We start from the raw sequence: 14,838 nt of genomic DNA, 5'->3' as shown, positions 1-14,838 counted from the left end.
TGGTAAACATATAACTTTAAAGTGTTATTTTAAAGCGAGAACAAATAAGTGGAAATACACTATGATGTAGTTTATTTTTTTTAAAAATATTTATTAATTGTTTATTTGGCTGTGTCAGGTCTTGGTTGCAGCACACGGGATCTCCCTTGTGGCACGCAGGCTTCTCTAGTTGTGGTGCGTGGGCTCCAGAGCTCACGGGCTCAGTAATTGCGGCGCATAGGCTTACTTGCCCCGCGCGGCATGTGGGATCTTAGTTCCCCGACCAGGGATCGAACCTGCATCCCCTGCATTGGAAAGCGGATTCTTAACCACTGGACCACTAGGGAAGTCCCCTATGATGTATTTTAATTAGTTCTCTGACTTTGGGATTCATTTCCCCACTGCACAGTGAAGAGATATGGCATGTAGTGGTAAACTGTAGTTTGTATTTTTTAATTGCTTTAAAGGTGATTTGTATCTGTTTATTATGTATGCTTGGCAAACAGCTTCCCTTTGTGGAAATTTTTATAATGCAGTTTAATATTTTCTTCTTAGGAAGAAACTAAAGATTTGTTTTTGCACGTTGTATGTGATCTGAATTAGTGCTACAAATATAGTGTGATTTCAGTATGAAATACCCTAACAAGACTTCTCACCTGTCTGTTACTTTACTAAGTAACCAAATGTAACACAGAAAATTTACGTGGCTGAAAACCTTTACTCTGAAGTAAAGGATATTTGTTGTTCCTGCAGGGGGCACTGTCCTACAATATAAAAGACCAATCTAGGCACTGGTACTGGGTTTGCCCTGCCCTCTGGTTATAAGTTTAATACTAGGCTTCTTGACTTAATGCTTAAAAAATATTTTCCAGAATGTGGCCACAAACATGCTTTGTTTGTGGTAATATACTAGCAACTGGTCTTGGTCCTTTATTAAAAATACATATATAGTTTGAACTTTTGCTATTGAACACCAGATTCTTACTTTTAGTGTGTATTTTTAAAACGGTATCCAAATAGTAAAATAATGTTTTCACTTTCTGGGCTTCGTTTATTATTATTATTATTACAGAGTTAATAAGGCAAAAGTGATGTTGACTTGTCCTAAATGCAGCTAAATTGCTGGTCTCTAGTGGAAGATGTGGGGGAAGGGTCCCTTGGTCCTTGTGTGGTTCTGAGGGAATCGCAGCAGTCCCCCTTTGACAGGCATTAGGACTTTTCTCCCGTCAGCTGGAAGGGTAAACGTTTTGGCAAGTGATTCACCCTGTAAGCACCTCGCAGGACTGAGGGACTTAATCCTACGTACAGAACCTTGGAGTCTGTCCCCTTGGAAAGACCCTAGTCGGAATACTGTTACCAACTTGAATTTCCCCTTCAAGTAAAAAAGAATGCTTGTCGTTTTCAGCCTCCTGTGCTGGGATTCAAATGCAAGTATGACTTCGCCTGCCCGACCACAGTGGGAGGATGAACAGTTAGAATCCTGAGGTTCCGAGAACTGGGTGGAGGCCCTCATTTTATCTCCTGTCTTTTCAACCCTGCCCCAGTAGAGAACACACTCCGTCTGTGCAAGGATGTTTCATGTACACCCTCAACAAAGCAGCCTGGGAATCAGGCGCCTGTGGCTTTGTGGTACGGGATGGGTTGCCCTTTCCCATCTGTGTCAACCCTCCGTCCTCACCCCCATCCCTATCTTAAGCACCTGAGGCTCTGTGTTGGGCTGCTGGCTGTGTTGTGGAAGCCCTCCTACTGGTAACCTCAGTCGGGACACATCACCCCAAGGCTTCATGCGTCTAGGCTGTGTTTGCATTTTACTGGCTCTCCTAACCCTCTTCTGCAATTTCATTTGAAGATATGGACTCTATGAATTTAATATATAGCATACCTACCGAGCCATGTTGAGACCAAATCTTTCAGGGGTGCTTCTAACTTGGTTTCCTCTTCTTTTTTTTTTCAGTATTTTTGAGGTATGGTTGAAAAATAAAATTGTAAGATATTTAAAGGGTACACGGTGGTGATTTGGTGTACGTGTAGATTGTGAAAGGGTTCCCCCATAGAGTTAATCAACACATCCATGACCTCACATCCTTCCCTTTGGAGGAGGGAGGGAGCCTGTGATCAGGGTTGGAAAGGAAATGAAATCTCACAAGTAAGGCACTTCAATAATTGTTTTCCTCTAGGATGGGAGGTGGAAAAAGCCACATATTAAGGAGATCCAGAAGGTCAGAGCTTGCATAATAATCTAGGAAGACACTTCTCCAAGCATGGTCTGTAGACATTTGCGGTGCGACGAGCTGAGCTTTCAATGTGACCCTCACTGGTCTCTCTGGATTGCATGGACAGTGGGCAGTTTGGGATCCAGGGGCTTCTCCCTCCGTTCCCCTGTGTGTGTGTGTGTGTGTGTGAGAGTGTGTGTGCGTGCGTGCGCGTGCGTGCGTGCGTGTGTGTGTGTTTTGGGGCTGGGAGGGCTGCACACACACTCAGCTCCTCATGACAGGAGGGGCTATAAGTGCCAAAACTGTGTGTCCAGCCATGCTGGGCTCCGAACATCTCTCTGGAGGATGATGAGAGGATGGAAGCAATGGCTTCTCTTTTCTCACTGCCCTTGGCTTTGGAACTTGCCCCGTTTCCCAATGAATCCCATTCCTTAAGCCACACTGTGTTGTGGTGGGATTTCTTGTAAACACTGATGCATCAGAGAGAGTGACCCTGACCTTGCCCACCATGCCCCAGTGACCTAAGTTAGAAGCAAGTGGAGCTCTTCCAAAAACTCAGATTTCTGTGCCCTAGCAGAACCTATTGAATCAGGATGGAGCCTGCCTTTTCAACAAGCTCCCAGGTGACATCTACACACACTTGACTTTGAGAAGTAATGATCCAGGTCATTGTTTCTTAAACCTTAGAGTTCATGGGATGACCTGGACGACTTGTGAAGACACGGGTTGCCTGGCCCCGCCCCCAGCTTCCCATTCAGTTGGTCTGGGGTGGAGCTCAGTGATCGGCATTTCTCTCACGCTTCCAGGTGACGCTGTTTCTGCTGATTGGAAGACTAGATTTAGAGAACCATTGGTTTAAATCTGCGACTCTAACAGAAAAATGACACTCACTCACTTGGTCATAGTAGCCTTTGAGGAAGAGGAAGCTAAAACAAATTTCTCTGGAGGCTACATTCCTAAAATAAGAGAAGAAATCAAAACCAAATGCCAAAGAAATGTGCTTCTGGTACCCTCATCAGTGTATTTGATAAATGGCGGGAGAGACAGAGAAGGGGAGTGTGAAAGAAAGAATGACGTGGACAACACGATTTGGGAGAATGGGTCCATCTGATACCATAATCACTACGACTGTATGTTTTTGTGTACGTGTGGCTTAAACCAAGAACACAGTGGTATTCGGTAGATTTCCAAATATTTCATACCCTGGGAATGTGGCAGTTTTGTCAAGCCACAATTTAAAGGTGCAGGTTGTTTAAGTGAATGCACTAAGCTGTCCCTTTTCAATAAACAAAGGTTTAAACGGTACTGTGGATACCCGAGATTGTGAGCCTAGTCCGTATACGTGGTTCTCTTCACGTGTGCTCATTCATGTTCATGTGCCCATTCATGTTCATGAGTAACTTATAAACAGGTGAATAGTGACAGAAGAAGGAATGTTCGGTAACCACTTCGCCGTGTCTGTTCTTACCCATGATTGAGTTCAGCAGCATTCAGTGGCACGGTATTTGCAGAGTAAATGAACAAGTGGATAAACAGAGTACATTGTGTAATTTACAAAATTTTTAGGAGAAAAGAAATACAGCCTGACCCTATTTTTAATAGCCTTATTGAGATATATTTCACATACTATAAAATTGACCCAGTTGAAGTGTACAATTCAGTGTTTTATTAGTATATTTACAAATCTGTGCCGCCATTACCACAGTCCTTTTTTTTTAGCATAGTGTATATTTTTTTAATAAATTTATTTTATTTATTTATCTTTGGCTGCTTTGGGTCTTCGTTGCTGTGCGCGGGCTTTCTCTAGTTGCGATGAGCACAGGCTACTCTTCGTTACAGTGTGCGGGCTTCTCACTGCGATGGCTTCTCGTTGCGGAGCATGGGCTCTAGGCACGCGGGCTTCAGTAGTTGTGGTCCGCGGGCTCTAGAGCACAGGTTCAGTAGTTGTGGCACATGGGCTTAGCTGTTCGGCGGCATGTGGGATCCTCCCGGACCAGGGATCAAACCCGTATCCCCTGCAATGGCAGATGGATTCTTAACCACTGTGCCACCAGGGAAACTCTACCACGGTCCATTTTGAAATAGTTTTATCACCTCAAAAAGAAGTCCTGTATCCTTCATCTATGATTCCCAGTGCCTTCAGCCCCCAACAAGCCCTAGGCAACCACTAAGCTACTTTCTGTTTCTATGTTTCTATCTGTTTCTATCTCCCGATTCTGTACATTTCCTACAAATGGAATCATATATGTGCCTGGCTTCTTTCACTTAGCATAGTGTTCTCAGGGTTCATCCACGTTATAGCATGTATCACAAGTCCATTCTTTTTTATGGCTGAAAAATATTCTTTGTATGGATATATCACATTTTGTTTATCATTCATCAGTTGATGTGCATTTGGGTTGTTTCTACCTATTGGCTATTATGAAGTACCTGCCTCATTCAGTGGTAAGTGAGATGGTCTTACTGGTGTTACCTTAAGTGAACACATTTCATATTGGTTTCTAAATTTTGTGGTGTGGTTAATTTAAAATTTTTTTCTTGAACAGTGTGGTTACATTGGGGTTGAGTTGGTACAACTTAAAGGTACATAGACATAATTTTGAAACAATAATTTATATATATTTTGAGATTATATATATATATTTTTTTTGAGAAATATTGCACATATATTATTTTGAAACAATCACCAGCTTACAGAAAAGTTGCAAGTAGAGTGCAAAGAACTTTCTCTTTTCCGGAAACATTTGGAGGTAAATTACCCATCTGACACCTTGGACCCTGAAGAGGGTAGTGTGCATGTCTATAGTATGTAGACAGAGTGCAAGCACCAGAAGCAGGAAACTCACACAGATACATTACCACCTTCTAGTGATCAGACCCCATTCAAGCTTCACCGGTTGTCCTAATAATGTCCTTTAGAGCACAAGGAGCCAGTTAGAATTACGCACTGCCGAGAGTCGTCACGTCCCTTTACTCGCCTTTGATCTGGTTCCTCATCTTTCTTTGACTTTCTTGATCTTGGCACAGTTGAAATTTACAAGCCAGTCATTTCATGGAATGCCCCTCCGTGTGGGTTTATCTGGTATTTCCTCATGGTTATGTCTGGGCTGCACGTCTTTGCCAGGGGTAGCACAGAAGTGATGCACTGTTCTTTTCATTGCACTCTGTCAGGAGGCACATTATTTTCATCAGTCCCGTTGCTGCTGCTGATTTGATTAAGGTGGCCCCCAGTTTTAACACTCTTATTTTATATAAGGTTAGCTCTTTACGTGATGCTAGTTCAATAAGCAACCAAGGTTAGAATCTGTAATAAAATCATTCTATCAAAGTTTTAGAGATGAGAAACATCAATTCCTCCATTTGACAAGTACCCGTAATACCTGGAATGCAGGTTGACTGCTAACTCATTTGTCATGTAGATTTCACCTTTGAAGTCCATGTAGTACTTTAAAAGAAATTGAACCGAAGTTGAATATTTCTGACCTAATTTCACTTAACGTTTGAATCATTTTTTTTCTGGAAAATTCATCGAACTGAGATGTCTTGGAGTAAGAGCTTCCTAAGTGTTTCTTTAGGAAAATAGGAGATCATAGTTTGGAAAAAAAGGGTATAAAGAATTTTACTTTCCAGAAGACTATTTCTTATCTCATACCTAGTTTATTTATATTTATGTACAGACCCTCAGAATACGTAACATTTCACTTAAAGGATATATTTTCTCATGTTTTAGACTTGTTTTATCAAGAAAAGGTAAATGCCCAAAGTAAACCGTGGTTTCTCATGGTCGTTTGGGCTGGATGATTGTTGTGGCGCAGTCCTGGGCATGCTACGGTGCGGAGCAGCTTCGCCAGCCTCTGCCCACTAGATCCAGAGGCCCCACCCTGTCCTGACAGCCAAAAATATCTCCAGATATTACAGACGTACCTTTCTGGGGAACAGAAGGGTGGACAAACAGACTTGCCTCTGCTTGAGAACCACTGAAGCAAATTGTAGAATTTTTATATAATTTTTAAATCTTGCCATTTAGAAAGTATCGGTGGAATTATAGATTCTAATTGAGATTTCTATTCGAGTAGAATTTTCAACAGTATTAAATGTATGAGATTGTAAGTGTTAGTTTCAAGAGAAAAGTAGACCAGATAAGGTTAAATTTTAAGTATTTCTGGAGGCATATTTTTGCACTATAACACATATTAAAGTAGGTGCCGTAGGGATGACATTTATTTTTTGTTAAATTTCATGAGACTTTAGACACCGAATCAACCTTTTTTATGTCAGTTAAGCCAACTGTCGTATCCCTGACTAGACGTTGATAGAATTTCTTGTCACATAGAAGGATGAATTGTCTGGAACTGCAGTCAGCAAAATGACACTGTGCTGGTGATAACCGGTGAGCACAGCGCACATTCCTGATGGGAATTTAGGTGGGAATATTTTTTCCCGAGGCACTTCACAGTCAAATCAAATTACCTGCCGTAATTGCTTTTCAGTGGTGCCAACTTCTACTTTTTTCAATCCTTTCCTGTCACATTGCCACTGTGAGGACTGAATTGCAAGGAACTGCACACAATTTGAAATGGGTGTGTATTAACTAGAAAAATCCTCTTGGCAAACGAAATACTTTTTAACTAAATTCACTGTATGTGGTAGGGAGGAAGGAAAAATACTTTCCCCCAGTATCTCCTGAGTCCTTGGACAGGTCAGAAATGAAGCTTTAGTAACCACAGGTGCTCAGAAAGGAATGCAAAAATATTTCTGATGTGTTGTTTGCCCATTATGCAAGTATTTGTTTTATTGCAGCTATTGAAATACCTTTACACATATTTTCTGGCAAAGCAAGCATTTATTTTGGAAACCTTTATTTGGCTTTTAAGGTTGCTATTACTCAATTGTTTGCTCAACAGAGGAAAAAAAATGTTTGGGAAATGCTTTTCAAGTTAGTTCTCACCTAGTGGCTCCTTTATTCCCCTCAAGAAGAAATCTTTGGGGGTTAGGCGAGTGCTAAAATGGTTCAGGAATCAAAGAAATACCCGAGGAAGTTCGAAGAAGCCAATCTGATTGCTACGTGAAGATGACAGCTCTTGGCAACTCTTGCTGCAGAGGGTTAAGAATTTTAAAAAAGAGAACACACGAACCCCGAAGATAAAAACTGGAGAAAAGGGCTTGCCTGGTGGCACAGTGGTTGAGAATCTACCTGCTAATGCAGGGGACACGGGTTTGAGCCCTGGTCTGGGAAGATACCGCATGCCGTGGAGCAACTAGGCCCGTGAGCCACAACTACTGAGCCTGCGCGTCTGGAGCCTGTGCTCCGCAACGAGAGAGGCTGCGATAGTGAGAGGCCCGCGCACCGCGATGAAGAGTGGCCCCCACTTGCCGCAACTAGAGAAAGCCCTCACACAGAAACGAAGACCCACCACAACAAAAATAAATTAATTAATTAATAAAGTCCTACCCCCAACATCTTAAAACAAAACAAAACAAAACAAAACTGGAGAAAAATTACAGGCAGATATGAGACTAATGGAAGTTAACAAGAGAAGGAGCTTCACGGGAACAAGGAATTTCACTTTGTTCTAAGTTTCTTTTTGTCCACGCTCCCTTCGTCAGGTATCAGAAGCGATCATGGCAAGTGGGTAGATAAGAGTATGAGGCAGGCTTTTGTTGGGCGTGACTATAAGTTTGCGCTAAACTAGATTTATGAACAAATGAGAATATGTCTGTTGACTGAAAAAAAATGCACGACGTAAGAGCTGTGAGTTAAGTTTTATTTTGGGCCAAATGAGGGCTGTAACCTGGGATGCAGCCTCTCAGATCGCCCTGAGGAACTGCCCTGAGGAGGGAGAGTGGAGGTCAGCGTAGATGTGGTTTTAGTGAAGGAGGATACGTGCAACGAAGCATACATTTTGGCGGAACGTTGCTGCCGGTCACAAGAAAGTTGCTGCTCGTCACAAGGAGCAGACGTCTCCATTAATGATTTTAGTGCTTTTCTAGATATGAGAAGATGCAAGAAGTTGGGCTCCTAAAATCTTCTCCTGAAAAGATCTAACTTTCTGCAGGCCTGTTCTGCCAGTTTTTCCAGAGCACAAACGCCTCATTTCTGATCTCTGCCCTGAACTCCTTTCAGGGGGTGTTAGAGGTCAGCGACTGCAGTCGCCAGTGACCTCAGCCTTGTAGAGGCAGATGGCAAGTGCCAATTGGCAGTTGACAGCCCTAAAGACAAGAACGAAATCAGTTTACTAATGCGATTCCATGGGATGTCTTGGGTGAAGGAAAGAAAAGACGATTCAGTAGATGATACCAATCTAGACATGGTGAGCTGAGGCGAGGAACCGTGAAACCCACGTGGAAGAGAAGTGTATTGGCGGCCCTCGGCGCACAAGTGGAGTGCTGAATTCTGAGTGACCAAGACTGGGAGGGTTTTCCATGTATAGTTGCATTTTTATTTCTGCTGCTACATAATTTATCGTACGATATAATCAAGACACACAGAGTGACAAAACTCAGCACAACAAAGACCATGAGAGAAATATTTCACCTAGATTGCAGAGACATGGGGGAAAATTAAAATAGCTTTATTTTCATAATAATTTACATTTCTAATGCAATTACCTAAAAAAAAAAAAAATGCTAGATCATCTCCCACCCATAGTATCTCAGCATCAATTTTTGGAGTATGACCCAAAAAACCCCCAAAAAACAGAAAACAAAAAAAACACCCAGAGAAAGTGAGGAAAGTTTAGTGGAGGATGAAAGGAAGAATAGATATTTTATCCTTCTGTAGGGGATATAAGACTGTATAAGACTCAGTATTATACAGATGTTAGTAGGCCCCAAATTAATCTCCAGATTCTTTGTACCTAACAAAATCCTAAGAATTTCTTAAGGCTTGTCTGTATTTGTCAGCACACACACACGTATTTACAACAGATATGCACATGAAGAAAATACGTAATAAAGGTGATATTTCATGTCAGTGGCTTAACAGTATTGGTAAATATGATTCTGATAAAAAATTAATAATTTCTATACCAAAAAACCCCCAAACACCCAGGCTTATTCAAGTTGGAATCTGGTACCTGTAGCTTTTACTAGCTTTATTCAGAAAGCTAACAACACTTCTGCTTCTAGAATTTTCCCTCACGTGAACTGGAGAGACATAAATATAATCAGTCATTTTTGTTATCAAAGAAGCGAGCTTGTGACCCCCTTCTTCTGTGAGAGGCACCTGCTTGTCCCTACTTTCCTGTCCTCTGCGCCTCTTGGAACCCTCTCTCCCTTTCCAGATGTCCCTGACCCCGAGCTCGTCTCTCTTCTCTCTGGTTGGGCTGGACGCCCCATTTCAGGTCTCTGCTTCTTGGCCTGTGGCCACCTCAGAGGCATGGCTGCCTGCAGGGGAGCTGCAGGAGAGAGAGCAGGTGACCCCATATCACCTTCTGTTCACTGTGGGAAAAGTAACATCGATGGGCAGCTTAGATCGGGTGGTGCTGAGACCCTCCCGTTCCTCCCTGGCGCACATTGGCTTGTTGACATTGGTTCCAGCCAACTGTTCCTCATCACGTAACCGCCGCCCCTCGGTTTAGCTAAAGACAACACTGCTGGGGTGCAGACGGTGTATGGACAGCCACGTGCTTGAGCTACATGTTCTAAGACTTTCAGCTGATGTAGTAGACTTCCTTCTCACTGGACAATAAAGCATGTGACTCGAGAAGGAGAGAATTTTCTCTACCTCCTGTCCCTCTTTAATGTCTTGATGAAGCTGTCTCCTTTGTGGCACCCCAAAGCTTTTATTATTTTATTTTATTTTATTTTTTTTTGCGGTACACGGGCCTCTCAGTGCTGTGGCCTCTCCCGTTGCGGAGCAGAGGCTCCGGACGCGCAGGCTCAGTGGCCATGGCTCACGAGCCCAGCCGCTCCGCGGCATGTGGGATCCCCCCGGACCGGGGCACGAACCCGCGTCCCCTGCATCGGCAGGCGGACTCTGAACCACTGTGCCACCAGGGAGGCCCCCAAAGCTTTTATTTTACAGTCACTGTCAGTGCCTTGGCTTTTCTGGATGCATCATTACATGTATGGCCTGGGGGAAGGTGCCAGTCACCTTTGGGCTGTGCTGCCCAGTAGACAGATGTGAATCCTCTGCTCTCTCTTCTGCATTTTAGCAGCGCTATGACCAGCTCACGCTTGAAAGGGCTCTCGTTTCTTTCATGCTGAGTGAAAGTACTTTGATGGCTAATAACCAAGGAGTTCCTCATGAACAGCAACATGCGTGATCCTTTTATGTCCGCTTCTGCATTTCCACTTTGTGCAGTGCCTCGTGCATGGATAGGGCTCAGTAAATATTCACCACCATGAGCTAATCGAAGATGAAATTGCTCTCCCTAAAGCTCATGGTTTGGTGACAGTTTGGACTGTGAGAGAATGGCTGGCATCTGTCATCGTGCAGATAAGCATTCCTAATCAAGTTTAAATGCTGGAGGAATTTCCCTTCATTCCAGCCTTCTATTAGGACTCATTCATAGGTTGGGAGAAGCTGAGAAGTCTTGTCAACACCGTATCAGTGGGGACAGATGAGTTCCTTCCGTCCTGAAATGTTATCCACAGCCACAGCAGGAATACACGGCCGCTGCTGTCCGGGAGCATTTGAAACCCAGGCTTCAAGCTACCCAATACTGCACTGATTACCGGATTTCCATCCCCGCAGAAGTGTCACCCCAGGCCACTCATGCAACAGCAGCCTGTTTGTTGGATGAATGAGAACAAGTTCATTCATAGGAGGAGCCAAGTGCTTGATGCAAGGAGAGCACAAATAGCTCATGCTTTCGAGTAAGTTTAACTTTCCTAATGTGATGACTGAACATTCTGGCCATTCTGACATACAGAAGTATTCAGTTGTGACACAAGATTTAAAAAATGTATCTTCGTGTAATACCATTTCCCATTAAATAAATGAAATAGTTGGGCTTATCAGTTTTATCTCTTTAAGTTTTCATCCGCTGAATTTCCTTGAATTCTTTCTACCAAAACCCTTCTGACTAAATTCATATTAACTCAGCTAATAAAAATATCACCTGTAAATATTACTCAGCCATAAAAAGAAACGAAATTGAGTTATTTGTAGTGAGGTAGGTGGACCTAGAGTCTGTCATACAGAGTGAAGTAAGTCAGAAAGAGAAAAACAAATACCGTATGCTAACACATATATATGGAATCTAAAAAAAAAATGGTCTGAAGAACCTAGGGGCAAGAGACGGGAATAAAGACACAGACCTACTAGAGAATGGACTTGAGGACACGGGGAGGGGAAGGGGAAGCTGGGACGAAGTGAGAGAGTGGCATGGACATATATACAGTACCAAACGTAAAATAGATAGCTAGTGGGAAGCAGCTGCATAGCACAGGGAGATCAACTCAGTGCTTTGTGACCACCTAGAGGGGTGGGATAGGGAGGGTGGGAGGGAGGGAGATGCAAGAGGGAAGATATGTATATGTATAACTGATTCACTTTGTTATACAGCAGAAACTAACACAACACTGTAAAGCAATTATACTCCAATAAAGATGTTAAAAAAAATCACCTATATTTCCTGCTGAGGAGATGTATCTATGTGTGTTACTAAAAATAGAGTCCTAAAGAGTTACTAAAAATGTTAATCCATACAGAGGTAAACACAGGGGCAGATGAAGGACTTAACAAGAGGGGGAAGAGGCTGAGAATATGAGAAAGTTGTGTTTCAAATGGTACCAATAGGGCTTCCCTGGTGGCGCAGTGGTTGAGAGTCCGCCTGCCGATGCAGGGGGCGCGGGTTCGTGCGCCGGTCCGGGAGGATCCCACGTGCCGCGGAGCGGCTGGGCCCGTGAGCCATGGCTGCTGAGCCTGTGCGTCCGGAGCCTGTGCTCGGCGGCGGGAGGGGCCACAGCAGTGAGAGGCCTGCGTACCGCAAAAAAAAAAAAAAAAAAAAAAAATGGTACCAATAAACAAAAAGAAAGATCAGAAGAAATAGCAACATTCTGAAATAGTGTTCAGAGGTGCTTTAGTTGCCACAGTCCTGGCGGGATTCCACAGGCAATGAAGTAACTCAATAGAGAAGGGCCCCAGGTCACTCACAGCATTTTGAATGTCCCACAGGGTAAAGTTATATACGATCCTCCAAAGCCAAAAGCTAACTTTGTTATACATAGAAACCCAAGACATTCTCTTTATGGTTCTAACATATATTGAGTACTGGAGGAATGCAACCTGCAGGTCACTCGAAGAAATATTTTACTTTCGTTCGTTGAGAATACCACTGAGAGTTCACTACTTGAGAAAATCTCGTCATTTTTGAAAATCCCCCTTGCTCTCTGAGTTGTGGGTAGATACTCATGTATCAGGCTGCACGTGATATTATGTATTTTCGGTAGATTTACAACTAGGCACCAACATACTTATCCGTTTTCAAAATGTCAGTTTTTTTTCGAAAGTATCATTATTCATTTGAACAGTGTCTTACATCTCCTATATCTAAGTTGTTGTTTAAAAATAGGAGCAACCCTGTAACAACCTCATTCTGCATTCTGTTGTCATCGTGCCCAAGTATTTATATATTTAAAAACAGAATTATAAAAAATTATAGTGTCTTTGTTTCTGCTTTGCATTGCAATGGGCATTGTTTCCTATAATATTTATAATAATATATGTAGGTAGACTATGGTACCTATGAATTTTATTTAAGGAGAGTTAAAAAGGTACGATGAAGTATTTCTGGTACAGAGGGGGGATGGTCCAGAGAAAAGAACCACTGATGTAAAGGATGCAGGACATGGGAGGAACTGTAATCATTAGTGGAGCTCTAGAAAATCACGGAGCTCTAGGCTTAAAAAAAAATCCATATAATTATGGAAAGGGGGCCAAGCAGATTCCAGGGAAACGTGGGAATGGAGTCACTCTGACATGGACTGTTAGCAAAATGTTGAACATAAAGTAAAAATACATATGTAATGTTTTTTCTAAATCTAAATAAAGGTCACCTATTAATTACAAAGCTGTGTCCTACAGAGCAGACAAAGATGACTAAGACAGTTCCTACTTAGGAGGAATTCACATCCTAATTTGAGTGAAAATATATAAACACTGATGTAGGAGAAGACAGTTGGTTCAAATGTTTAAGAATGGAATTCAAGTTTGTAAGAAATATGACTGATAATGTTGCTAAATGGGCTAATTCTTGAAGGGTTAGGATAACCTTTATAGGTTTCTAAAACACTTATGATTTAGTTTATATATAATTATATATACTTACAATTATTATGTATCATTATAATAGAAAATTATTCTTTTCCTCCACTACATAAAAGATTAAAAATCCTTCACCTTGAGATGAGACACTCATCTGTGCCTTCTTCTTGGCATTTTATATTTTTAATTAAATTCACTAAGTCACTGAGGATTGAAGTCAGTGTTTGATATGATGTGAAACTCTGAATCTTTTATTTTAGCCAGATTGCTAGCCAGTTGCCCTGATACCATTTACTTCACAATTCTTTCTCTCTTAATAGGATGGTTCTGGTCATTAATCCTCCTCTCCCCTCTCCCCCCATGGAGTTATGTTTAATATATTTTTCCAGTTTCAACTCAGGAACATTATACTAATGAAAGTCTGACTAAAGTCCCAACAATAGAATATGCACGGGCTTATTTCCATGATCTCTCACTCACTGGTTATTCCTTATTTCTGTTAATGCTTATTGAATTTAATAGATGAGAAATATCTCATTTTGGTGAATAATATTGAGATTAAATTATTTTAAATACCTGCTGGCACCTTTTTTGGTGTACGAAGTTTTACAACACTTTCCTAGTGACTTTTGAATATTCTTTGCTTATTAAAGGTATTTTAACATCTGTCTTAGTCAGCTTGGGCGGCCATAACAAAATACCATAGGCTGGGGGGTCTAGACAACAGAAATTTATTTCTCACAGCTCTGGAGACTGGAAGTCCCAGATCAAGGTGCTGGCATAGTGAGGTTCTTGGTGGGAGCTCTCTTCCCGACTTTCAGATGGCCATCTTGTCCTTATGGCATCACACGGGGGAGAGAGAGCACTGATGTCTTCTTAGAGGAACACTGACCTCACAATGGAGGCTCCCCTCTTACGATGCAGTCATCTCCCAAAGGCCCCACTTCCTAATACATCACATTGGATGTTGGGACTTCAACATATGAATTTTGGGGAGGACGCAAACATTCAGTCCGTTACAAAATCTTTTCCACCACATAGATTGCACATTTTTTCCCTAGATGTTTAATGAGTAAATTTTTTTCCATGGTTTTGTTAAAATGCCAAAAATTAAATTCATATGTAGTGAAAATTTTAACCTATTTTGTTTTCTGTTTGTAAAGATCATTGTGTATTGCAGTATGAGATAAATATTCACTCATATTTTCATCTAGTTCTCAAAAACTTTTATATTTAATTTCTCAGCCATCACCAAAGGAGTTTGTTGTGCCCATGAGCTCAAATTTTATTGTTCAAAAAGGTATCAGTGAATAATATAGTCTTCCTTATTATCTTGAATGGAATGCTTAAACTTGGATCCTCCATAACAAGATTAGCTATTTGTACTATTGATATTGAAACTATCTATATGAATTTGCTTAAATAAAAACATTA

General features: G+C 41.8%; 1 protein-coding gene across 10 annotated transcripts in view; it reads left to right on the top strand.

Annotated features, from left to right (window-relative positions):
- LOC111167216 (uncharacterized) overlaps positions 1–14,838 on the top strand; it is a 538,796-nt gene that overhangs the window by 52,265 nt on the left and 471,693 nt on the right. For 3 of the 10 annotated variants that reach the window (XR_016391430.1, XR_016391426.1, XR_016391431.1), the window contains one exon: positions 1–14,838. This exon is cut by the window's left edge. The exons of the other annotated variants lie outside the window; for them this stretch is intronic. The gene's annotated coding sequence lies outside the window, so the exon portion shown is untranslated. 10 annotated transcript variants of the gene reach the window in all.

The sequence above is a fragment of the Delphinapterus leucas genome, chromosome X, assembly GCF_059928025.1.
Source record: "Delphinapterus leucas isolate spDelLeu-1000000601 "Yukka" chromosome X, BTC_Dleu_Yukka2, whole genome shotgun sequence".
Classification (NCBI taxonomy): domain Eukaryota; kingdom Metazoa; phylum Chordata; class Mammalia; order Artiodactyla; family Monodontidae; genus Delphinapterus; species Delphinapterus leucas.
The sequence above is the reverse complement of the archived record's forward strand: the minus strand, read 5'-3'. Positions and strand labels throughout refer to the sequence as shown.